The following is a 12349-nucleotide window of genomic DNA, read 5'->3' on the forward strand; positions in this document are numbered from 1 at the left end:
ATCCGATTGTCAATCTCCAACCTATTCCATCTTCTCACACTGATTCAACTTCTGCCTACCGTATTTCAAAGGATTGAAGAGATGGAAATTTTTTCTTGGCTAGACAGAACTGTTTCTTTACGCACCATCAGCAATATCAATCAAAGTCTGGTGATTTTTTTTATTTTGTACTCTACAATTTTCTAGGAAACTGTGTTCCGAAAGCTAGTGCAAACTGCTGGGCCTACTAGACCTACAGCGAACCGCAGCATCAGGCTAAAACAAGTTCGTTTATATCTTCATTTGTGAAGTAAACAACGATCATTGTGCTAAAAGGGAAACTTGTCCGCCCCGTTAGTTTAGTGCAGTGGTTCTCAACGGGCGGTACCGCCCACGGGGGGGGGGGGCATTTTGAGTTTGCAGGGAGGCGGTATGATTACCTCGGATTAACCCTATTTCCTGTGGGGGGGGGTCGGTTGGGACTTGGTACTTTTCAAAGCAATATCATTAAAGAACTACGCGATCCACAGCTTTGAAATTTCTTGACTTTTCCTAAAAATTATTCAAGTATTTATTCCGCTTTAAATGACGTTGCTATTGTCTATAGTTTTAGAGATATGGCATGATTTTCATAACATACTCTGATATTTTAGCTAGCCCTTTTGTTTTCAAATTATACGGATTAATAGGATTACTGAGCGCCGCCGTGCGTGGAACTGCGACGCAGATATCTCATGATTTGGTTTTGTTGTAAAGCATTCAACCGTAATGATTCTGCCTTTTGTTTGCAAACTCGAGTTTTGAGTTGCTTTGATTAATCTTTTAATTACATCTGAGTTGCTTTGAAATCATCAGAGAGCATCCGATAAGCTATGCTGAAAAAAATGTAATTTTACGTAGTTTTCTATGGCGAATACATTTTGTTTCTAACTTCTAACAAAAAGCAGTAGGAAAGTTCTTGACAAAACTCTGTTTATCTCATAAAACAAACATACTGATGTGGTAAGTTTCTTGATTTCTTGTCGGAAAGCAAGGAGTGCGTTCTTGACCCGCCAATAAACTTTTGCATGTACCTGTACACTAATATTCACATGAATATTTATGGATGTTGTGAAAATGTTTTATGAAAACGAGAGATTGATGGATACTGAAAAGAACTTGACACAGACTATCTAAACTGCTTGGCTTTTGTGGAAAAACACACGCAGCTAAATTATTGTGCTTTGACAAGCATTGTGCATATTGTATCATCACTGAATCTTTACCTAAATGGTAATTTTGCAGTTGCTTGAGAGATTACAAAATTATTTTTTTAGACGAGGATTGAAAAGTTTTGATATATCTCAGCAGAAACACTATTAGGACCAACTCAATAATTTCAAACTTTTCATTCAAATGTTGGTCTACAAAAACTTATTTTCACAAAACGGTGTCGGCCTATATCTTTTTCTCCATAAATTTGGACGTTTGTGTCATTTGGAGCAAAGTTGTTTGTTGGGTTGAAAGAATCTGAAATCAATGCCTCGTTTTAGTAACGTATCGTAACGTAATCTATCAGTCAGAGCTTTTGTGCCTTTTTGTTTTCGAATACATTTCCGTGACAAAAGATTGGCTTTTGTAATAACGCCATCAACCATAGAGTTGTATTCCCTGACTGCATCTCAAACGCTATACCATACTCAGCAATTTTTCTAAAGCATTGTTACACAAAATGCATATCTGACAAAATAAGGAAAATATGTTGAATTGAATTATATTTTATACGGATCGTTTTCCTTATCCTTGAAAAAAAGAAAGAACAATTTTTATCGTTTGGCATAAAAATATGTGTATTGAAGTTCACCTTGGTTTGCATAACGAAAATCACCCCAAAGAATTGCTTGAAGTGATTTTCGCAGCTATTTGATCCTTCGCGATGATATCAATTATAGTTTCTATCAGATGAAACCTGTTCAAACTATTTTTTTTAAAAACTATGGTTCATTCAAGAATATAACACTTTGTAAATATAGCTTACTTCATTTTTGTGTTTTTACTTCGATTTTTTCACAAGCAAGACCTTACACAAAACAAGTTATTTGCAACGTGAGTCGATTGACCAGAGTAGCCTAAATGGACCAGAAAGCTGTAGCCAAAACTTGATTACTTTTTATCAAAATGTTTGCACATTGGAAACAGCAATCACTTTGTTTCAAATCAACAAATCACTTTTTGTCATTGGTTCAACGTCTGCAGACGTCTAAACTAATATACGACGAAATTGGTTTTCTGGGTCTTCGGTTCGGAAAAACATCATTATGATGTATTGTGACGTGGTCTATCAGCCAGCAGTAGTTTATGCGTCTTTTGTTTTTGGATGTGTGTCAATTACAAAAGATGGCTTTTGCAGTAACGCCATCAACCGCAAACTGCATCTAAAATGCTATTTCAAAATTTGAACAGAAAGAAAACTTCTCATGCGTAATAAATAACTTGACACAAAATGCATGTCCAACAAAATAGACAAAAAATGTAGAAAACGTTATTTTGCAAATCTAGTTAACAACATGAAAAAAAACACTTCAATCATTTTGACACAAACGTGCATTTTTAAAATATCAACAACCTTCAATTTTTCCCAAGGAAAAAGTCAACACTTTAGTGATTTTTTGTTTTTTTACGACAATAGCACTCGGCCTGAAAAAGATTTTTTTTCTATTTTTTGTATCGTTATGTCACGACTTTGAGTTTGTTACGCAGAACGGGAGTTCCATTTGGCAAACGACCTCTTCTATAACCTACCAACACGATTTGACTAAACGATTATTATCACTACATTTTGTCACAGCTGTTTGCAAAATTGTTTCATTCAAAGTGATCATTGTTGGTAAGTATTGAAACATATCACTTTGGAATGCATCGTGACATAGTTTATCAGTCAGGAGTTTTAGACGCTCTTTGTTTTTGGAGTGCATGATGGCCTAAAATGGAACAAGCTCCTATCGAAGGAAGTCACTACCTTTGGATAGGTTGTTGTTCAAATACCACGTGACACCATTAGGCTACCTTACTTTTCTGTATTCAATCGCTACCCAGACAGCAAATCAGACACTTTTTACATCGATTCAACTTCTTTAGACGTTGAAATAATGTTAAAAACGAATAAATAGCTTCCTGAGATATGCTGTGAAATGCAAAGTGTTTCTTGATCATACATAACCAAATTCGACAGTGTGAATGTGAAAAAAAATTTGCTTGATTTAGTTCCAATATCAAGTAATGACAGTACGTTTGAAAAAGTGTAGACTATAAACATGTGGCTCAAAAAGAACTTGAAATAGTTTTTTGCAGTGATTATGTCTCATTCTCTGCAAATGTTGAAACAAAGCAAATTTTTTTTGCAATGCCTCCGGCAAAACAACAAGCAAACGCGAGTCGGACGCCAATTACGATTTCATTGAAGCGTGGACGACGTCTCCGCGTAAGAGATTAAAATCTACACAATGGAATTAACCCGTCACACTCAATTATAAGTTAATTAAGAAGCAATTTCTCAAGTCAAATAAAAAAAATATGACCAACCATCAAATTATTTGATTTTTCAAGTTGCGCTGTTGAACAAATTGCAAAAGAGTTTCGATGTTATGTTGTCAGATAAATTATCTACACCATGTGAAAATTTGATTGATCTATCTTGCGTAGTTTTTGAGTTACACGAGCTCAAAGTGATAGTGTCGAACCGACCCCCCCGTCCGCAAGTCAACTGGCCAAAATACGTCACAGGATAAAGGGTTAAGGGGGGGGCGTTTTGATTATTAGGGGGTATTCTGGTTTAACTCATCTACCGCCCAGCGTAACGATTTCGTCAAAGAGCTCGTATTTTTGTGGTAGCATTTCCTGCCTCATACCTGGTGGAAAAGGAATTCAGTTGTGCTGTTCTGCTACATACCAAACAGTAAAACCCACTTGACATAAGAGGTGATCCATAAGAGGTGATCTTCGAATGTTTCTCACTGGCTTTACACCGGATGTGAAGAAACTGGCACTTTTTCGCCAAGCCCAAGGTTCACATTGACTAATAGTAGGCCTATAGGCCTATTGTTTTCATGCTCGCCAATATATATTTGCTTTTCATCAAATATACAGCGTTGTACGCATCAATGAAATAAATTGACGGTGTTAGCGTCAGCGCGAATTGCCTAAAAACTTTACGGCGTAAAGTACCGCGTTAGCTCAGAAATTGACGGCGTCAGCGCTAATTCCTGGCGCTATTTTAGCCAGAGTCTCACAAAATAGAAGTATTTCAACCAAGTTTAGGCTAACAACAGCTATAAATAAAGAGCAGGTAGGCTATTATGTTTTGAGACTGTATTGAAATTGGCTGCTTAGCCTATTAGTTATTGCCTTGTAGAAACACAAGCACTTCAAATTGTTTGTCCGACAATCTGCTGCGTTTGAGATGCATAATGTCCTTTCCAAGTGAAAACATGCGTTCCACGGCAGCGCTGGATGGTATTGGCGTGTTGTATTTGAAAAAACAAGCCTTAAAAACGTTTACTCGGAAAGGTATCACTGTTCCATGCGTGCTGTGATGATGTAGCATATATAAATCTTTTAACGAGGACGAGGTCCACTGCACCAACATCGCTCTTTTCAGGGGCGTAGAGCTCTTGAAATAAAGTATCTTCAACCTCCGGTATTCATTGATTTTTCGCTTTCTCACTCTGATCCCTCGTTCTCGATACTGCTCAGGATATGAGTGATCACCATTTGGCAAACTTCTTCCGCTTGTATTCCAGGTAACCATATTCCAACCAACGCGAAAGCCGGTAATTCGGATGAGTCGCGCTGGCCGGATACATTATGAAACTCTGATTGTGAAACAAGATTTTCCATGAAAACAAAAAATAACGCATAGAGCGTGACGCTTAAAATCGGCAAAATAGTTGACGGAGCTACTCTTCCGTCAATTAAAAAATAAACTGATGGCGCTAACCTCAGCGTCAACAAAAAGTTGACGCCGTCAACGTACAACACTGCAAATGTAGTTACTAGTCTCTAAAACCCTTACAGCCTGTTTCACAATTGGTCACAGAATACACAATTGGTCACAGCGGTAAACCATAATCTCTTCTTGGGAAAATTGTAACATAAGATTCACGCATCCGTTCGTCTGTATGTAATGACCGAAAGAAACACTCTTTTGAAAACGTCTATTCAAAATTGTATTTCTGTAAAATTAGCCAACTGGCTGTCGAAATTGGAGTGCAACACCGTACACCACTAAAAACTTGTCACTACGATACAAACTACTTAGATAAAGACGGAACTTTCGTCCAGCTGGCAAGCACTAAGCAAACAGTTAAATATGCGACCAACTTTCAAGCAACAATTTTACAAATGACCAGAATAGATTACAATATCTCAAACGCACGTAGGCAGTTACTGTGACGTAATAATGAAACATTGTGAAGCAATTCTCAACAGGTGTTCAAAGGTGATGATGTAATGTTTCAACAGGTGTGATACGAGTCTTACGAACGATGGTGCAATCTTGGCTCATTTTTTAGGAAAAATTCCATGGCGTAGTACGCTAAGATTCAGTAGACCTGAACGGTTTTATATGACGTTTGATTTGGTGAACCATTGTCGGGAACGTAGCGACCCCTAGTTATGACAGTCTGACATGGCATAACTAAAAAAGAATTGACGACAATTGTGAGCCAATGAATAAAAACACACGATAGACAAATTGTTTGAATCACTCACGTTTAAGTTAATACACAAATACAAAGGGCATGCAAAGAATGAACAGCAATAAGAATAATACGCGACGATACATGAAATTGGTACCATAGGTACACGCTAAAATGACGCTATATACAATTGTTGCGATAATAACCGACTGTTCTGGGCTCAGACAAGTGTCGGCCACCGCAGACAGAACCAGGCTCAAACCCTAACACTTAAGTGTTCTTTACGGGGCGAGGCATGAAATATCCCTCAACACGTAGTCTACTTTCACTTTCCCCAGATACTCTCATCATAGTTGCAGACGGCAACTTTAGCTCTACGAACCACAGGCTTCCCTTTCCTAATTTGTGGAACTACCTCATGCACCCTCTCAAGTTGATACTTCCCACGTTTACCAATGTCTTGGAGAGAACCCACCACTACAAGTTGACCAGGCTCCAAATTCTCGGCCATTTTTTCCGGCCCTGAAGCCCTGGCAAGTAAAAATCTATCCATTTGCTCCAAAACTGCTGAGAAAGGGACAAATTGAACCGATATTCCCTTCTTAGTTGGTCACGATCATGTGGTTTCCCAATATCACAGTATGGGTCTAAGTATGGGGTCAAAAGTGAGGCAGGGGTGATGACAGTAAAATCCCTAGGGTCGTCACTCAAAGGTACCAAAGGGCGTTCGTTCACGATCCGAACGGCACTGCCTGTGTACGTAAGCAGTTCAATAAAATTGGGCTTGCGTATTGAAGAGTCCAAAATGTGAAAAAAGTACTTGGTCATATCGGCCACGAAACCAAGTCTACTAAGCCGAAATCTAGCCAAGACATCTGCCAGAGGGTTTAACAAATCAGGACCCGAAAACATTACATCATTAACACAAGTTCCTCGAAATTCAGACTTGCCATCGTAAACAATGCGCTTTTTTAATTGTGACGTCACAAAGTATGGTAAATACCACTCAAAACCCTTTACATTTCCTGCTTCACCAGCACGCTCAATATAACCATTAGATTTAAGATCTTTCATGGTGTCGGTAAGAAATTCACGAAGTTCAGGTTGTTTTAAAGCTCTCTTTCTTAAAGCAGTCGAGTCGACGGCGGCCGAGTCCCTGTCGCCACCGAGTGTAGACATATTAAATGTTGGGGCTAAATTTAACAATTAGAAAATTAAGTTACACAAACACACAAAATTATTACAGTAGTTATAAAAAACTTAACTGCAAAGACCGTAAAAATACAAAAAGAATTTAAATGCAATACCGTAGTTGTAGGGGTATACATATGAAGTCCTAAAGTTCCGCAAAACTTGCTTGGATTCGTCCACTTGAATCTTCAAGCACAGATCGATTGTCTTTAATCTTTTTTCTTGCCAATGAATGTCAATGTTGTTTTTTCTTCAGAACCAACAAAGAAACGCCTTTAATTTTTAGCTTGAAGTTCTTCAGTACCAACTGAGAAAAAAAGTCTTTAATTTTCTTGTGCTTTAAGTTCTTCTGCACCAACTGATAAGAAAACGGCTTTAATCTTTTGCTTCTGTAGACTACCAACCAACAACAATTCGTCTTTATTATTTCTTTGCTTCTGCAGCCTACCAACCAGCAACTTCGTCTTTATTATTTCTGTGCTTTAAGTGCTTCTTGGCCTACCAACTAACAAACCACGTCTTTATTATTTATGGTCACAGCGGTATACCATAATCTCTTCGTGGGAAAATTATAACATAAGATTCCCGCATCCGTTCGTCTGTATGTAATGACCGAAAGAAACACTCTTTTGAAAACGTCTATTCAAAATTGTATTTCTGTAAAATTAGCCAACTTGCTGTCGAAATTGGGGTGCAACACCGTACACCACTAAAGTAGGCAGTTACTGTGACGTAAAATTGAAACATTGTGAAGCAATTCTCAACAGGTGTTTAAAAGTGATGATGTAATGTTTCAACAGGTGTGATACGAGTCTTACGAACGATGGTGCAATCTTGGCTCATTTTTTAGGAAAAATTCCTTGACGTAATACGCTAAGATTCAGTAGACCCAACGGTTTTATATGACGTTTGGTTTGGTGAACCATTGTCGGAAACAACAATTACACATTAGGGTGGCTCGTTTTTGAACTTTTTTTTTTAATTCTCTCGGGGTAGTGGGGAAATGGTGCCAATGAGTGAGAAAACAATCATGACAAAATTTGAGTATCGTAACAAATTGTCTTCAGCCTCCTCATGGGGCCCAAAAATCAAAAAATGGGGTCAAAAACGAAATTTTTTTTTAATATTTTTAGTTTGGGTGGATACAATATTGTTTAGATATATCTAATTAACCTAAAAAGAAAATTTGAAGTTATTTGAACTATTCCTTCAGCTTCCTCACAGCTTCTGAAAATTTCCATTTTGCTGAAAATTTCGCGTTTTTGTTTGTGGTTACATAACTACAAACTTCGTCAGTGACGTAAATTCAAATAAAAGACGTAACTTTTTCCTGCCAAATTAACCCAATTTCATTAAAAAATGACGCAACAGCTCAGGGCAGGTCTATAAAGAGAAACACAATGACGTTTTATAATTGGCAAAATGTCTAACGCAATTATGTATTATGTAACCACCCACAAAAATGCGAAATTTTCAGCAAAATGGAAATTTTCAGAAGCTGTGAGGAAGCTGAAGGAATAGTTCAAATGACTCCAATTTTTTTTTCTTAGGTTAATTAGATATATCTAAACAATATTGTATCTACCCAAACTAAAAAATTAAAAAAAATTTCGTTTTTGACCCCATTTTTCGATTTTTGGGCCCCATGAGGAGGCTGAAGACAATTTGTTACGAATCTCAAATTTTGTCATGAGCGTTTTCTCACTCATTGGCACCATTTCCCCACTACCCCGAGAGAATTTTAAAAAAAGTTCAAAGACGAGCCACCCTATTACACATGTTGGCTGTAACGTTGGTCTTAAATGTGTCTGTAAGATTGAAAATGGGTTTAACCCTTATTAGCACAGGAATTTTAGGTAACTTAATCGGCACAGATGTTGACAAAATGTCAACATGGCATTTCCTTATGTTTTTCGGTACAAATGCGCTGGTCTCAAAGTGCAGTTGTTATTTTAGATGATTGGATGTTGATAAAACCTTAACAAAACAACCATTAATCCTAATTGGGAGGTCTGCTTCCTACCCAGGACATAATTTTAGCTTACTAGTTCTCAGATAAAATGCAAAGAAATCTTAACAATCGAAGTTTTGCTAGGTATATTTCAAACACAAAACGAAGAAACGTGCGCTACAACAAATTGTTCAGCATTCCAAGCAATATTGGTTCTTCTGAAGTTTTCTGTGTCGTAGGCAAACCCGGCGGCTACAAGTGACACATGCAGATTGAGTATGCTTTGCACATCTGTAGCATCTTCCCCGTTTGATACTTTGAGCTGTGCGATTGAAGGTGCTTGAAGTAGCAGCATCGATGAACCCCAACTTTTCGGCAAGTAGTTTAGTTTCTCCGCCAATTTTCTTATGTTGACATACAGTTGAGCAAGATGAAAGCTAAGTTGTTTGAGAAAATCTATTTTTTGTTACTTTTCCCATTGCCTCTCATTATGAGAAATGCGTTGTTACTGGCATTTATCAAATTGTAATTTATAAGCATTGGCCAATGATTTATTTCCTCAAGCAATTAAATTCTTCACAGTTTTCATCAAGAGTGTCAACTCCACCACTAGTCCATTATTCTTGTTGTAATGCATAATAACTGTAGATTTCTTGTGAGAGTCAGTGATGGAAACAGAAGAGTGTTAAGAAGACATCGTGAAGACATTCCTGTTTCGTTTTGGTACATATAGCAGAATCTTGTTCAAATGGTCATACAACGCTTCGGTACTTTCCACCTCTCTCCCCCTTGCTGATTTGAGCTGCGATGGAACTTCACGGCGACTAGCCATTACTGTTCCTACCAATGTGAGATTTTGAAGCAAAAGATTGCAAACTAGACTATGAGATGTAAAACATCTGTCAACGTATATATCCTGACCAATACCAAAGTAAAAAGAACACAGGTTCATCACTATATCACTTGCAAGTTTTCTGTGAGGAGCCGAGTCGGGTTCTCTTCCGGAATAAATAATGCCACTTAGAGCAAAACCTGATGTGGCTTCACACAGACAAAAGAACTCTATACCATATTTTCATGGTTTCGATTGCATGTATGTTCTACCAGGAATTTTGCCTCGATATCCAACCAGTTGTTCATCCACAGTCAATGCTTCCTTAGGGATGTAGGCGTTGCGCAGATTGCTGTTGAATGCTTCCCACACCTCTCGAACAGCAGTTATCAAAACGCATGCATCGTAGCAGAAATTTCAATCAATTTAGTGCCATAGCCACTCTATAAAATGGCCTACTATCAAGAGGATCCCACAATCGACGTAAATCGGTGAAGTTATCTCTGTCCAAGCCAGCACGTATCATAATTCCAAGACCTGCCGCAACTTCAATTGTGAAGATTTTGTGTTTAGAATTAGGCAACAGCTTACATCCGTGTCTCACGTCCTTTGTTTTTCTGTTTGTCTCACGTACTATCTGAAGTATAATTTCAGGCCGATAAAATAATTTGAAGGCATCCACTTCAAGTTCAGGAGCAGCATCAATCCGAGGCTGTTGCGTCAATATATTTCTTCTTCTGAGCTTGCCTGGAAAAGGATTTGCATAATAGATTGCATTGCCAGCTGTTATTGGTACTTGATCTTCATCTTCTGAGGAATCATCATTAGATTCTTGATCTGCTTCACTAGCTGTCTCGTCATCTTCACTTTCTTCCTCAAAGACATCTATATCAGACAGTTCTTCTTCTTCCAAAGGCAGTTCATCAACATCTGGTATGGACTCACATTCACTACTACTTGTAGCCTCAGCATTAGAGTCGCTATGAACATCATCAGAAGTTATTTGCAGGTGTCTTAGGGCCTCTTGAGATGAAAATCTTCTCTGTCTGTCTATCAGTAAATTTGCACCTTGCTGTAATTAACCGAAACAACATTTAAATTTCAAATAGTTAGCATTTCATGTAAGAGCTAATACAAATGTAAAATCTTATAAGAGCTTGTTAGAGGTAAGGCAAACGTTTCCAACACAACTGCTTAGGCATTATTTTTCTTCTGAGTTATATCAACTGACAGTCAAACTCCTCCTAGACTGGCAATCTAACTCCTCCTGGCAGTCTAACTCTAGTCTGACTAGGACCTAGTCACACAGCGATTCACTAAATACACGTGCAACTTTCCTGTAAGCCGCCGGTTATCACTTTGTGATAATATCTAGCCACTGCATAGTGGCTTTAAATTCCAAACTCCTATTGTTTCTGATTGTTGACATTTTGTCAACAGATGTGCCGATTAAGTTAAAACGCAAATACCTCATTGTGTAAACAATTTAACGTTTTGAAATCGCTACAGCAGTAAGCTACTCAGAAGTTCTTCTTCGTCACTGAATGTTGTTGAGCTAGTGCATAAGGGGCGAGAGCAATCTCACACAAAAAAGTCGATGTTGACAAAATGTCAACGCATGTGCTGATAAGGGTTAAAGATGTCAATCCAAAATCTGCAATGTCTAATAAACAATACTATTTGAGGTGGATGCAAAACATGGCTACAATTGAAATCTCCCCAAATGTTTATTCCTACATCAACCTTTTCAAATGAACCGTAAGTATTGCCATAACGTGCCTTCTTTAAGAGTGCCTGATTATTGCCTCACTGCTTGATGGTGTACCAACGTCCAACAACCAGGGCCGTTGAGAAGATAATTCGAGCTAATGCCAATGACACTATGGCTTTACATTCCAGTAGCCTATTTCTAAAAAAACGCATCATCGTCCATATCCAACAAATATGTTACGAGTTGGTTTCTTCAGGTTCCCGGGGCCCTTGAAATGGTTAGGGACGCTTAAAATCATCCCCGGTCCTAAATTATCCTCTCGACCTCCATGTCAACGTTACTGCCTGCAACCGCTTAGTTAAAATATTGATTAGACGGATTATGAGGTGGTTATTAACTATTACTATTTGCATTTACGTCACGCAATTGCACATGCGCACAAAGCGAAATGACCACTTTCTCGTGTTTTTTTTTTCGATGAACAGGAGCGTTGACAGGGGGTCTAGGTGGTACTTTTGGACCCGGGTCCGGATTTAAAAGATTCACCGCGACTTCAAACATTATCAAGATCTTAAATATAAAACAGCCACTTCAGCCGTCAGATGGTAAAGTCTACCTGGCCCACTTCAGCTTTCTGGTGGTAAAATAGCCACTTTATTTACCAAACGGTAAAGTAAAAATTTAGTTTAGTCTAACATAGTGATTTCCCTAACCACGAATGTTTAGTGAAATATAACCCGAAACACGAATTTCAAAACAAACAAGCTGATGTTTGCTTAAACTCAAAAACTGAAATGGCACAGGTAAGAATTATTGCTATCCCTATTTCTGGACTAAAAAATATACCAAAACCGCTTTTCAGATAGCAGCAATCATCAAATGTTTGACCTAGGTCCAAAAACCTTTCCCAAATCAAACTGAAAACTATCTGACCGTCTGCACTGACGCTGCTGTAAATTCTCTTCTGGTGAGCCTAGAACGACCAGTGAAACATCAATGGAATCGGGAAG

At 38.1% G+C, this 12349-nt stretch overlaps 1 long non-coding RNA gene across 1 annotated transcript in view; it reads left to right on the forward strand.

Annotated features, from left to right (window-relative positions):
- The first annotated feature begins 344 nt into the window (after positions 1-344).
- The window catches only part of LOC145764483 (uncharacterized), a 75012-nt gene continuing 63007 nt past the window's right edge, over positions 345-12349 (forward strand). Inside the window, exon 1 of the long non-coding RNA XR_014288484.1 lies at positions 345-363. This is a non-coding gene — a long non-coding RNA (uncharacterized LOC145764483). The remainder of the gene's footprint in view (positions 364-12349) is intronic.

The sequence above is a fragment of the Aplidium turbinatum genome, chromosome 1 (assembly GCF_918807975.1).
Source record: "Aplidium turbinatum chromosome 1, kaAplTurb1.1, whole genome shotgun sequence".
NCBI lineage: Eukaryota > Metazoa > Chordata > Ascidiacea > Aplousobranchia > Polyclinidae > Aplidium > Aplidium turbinatum.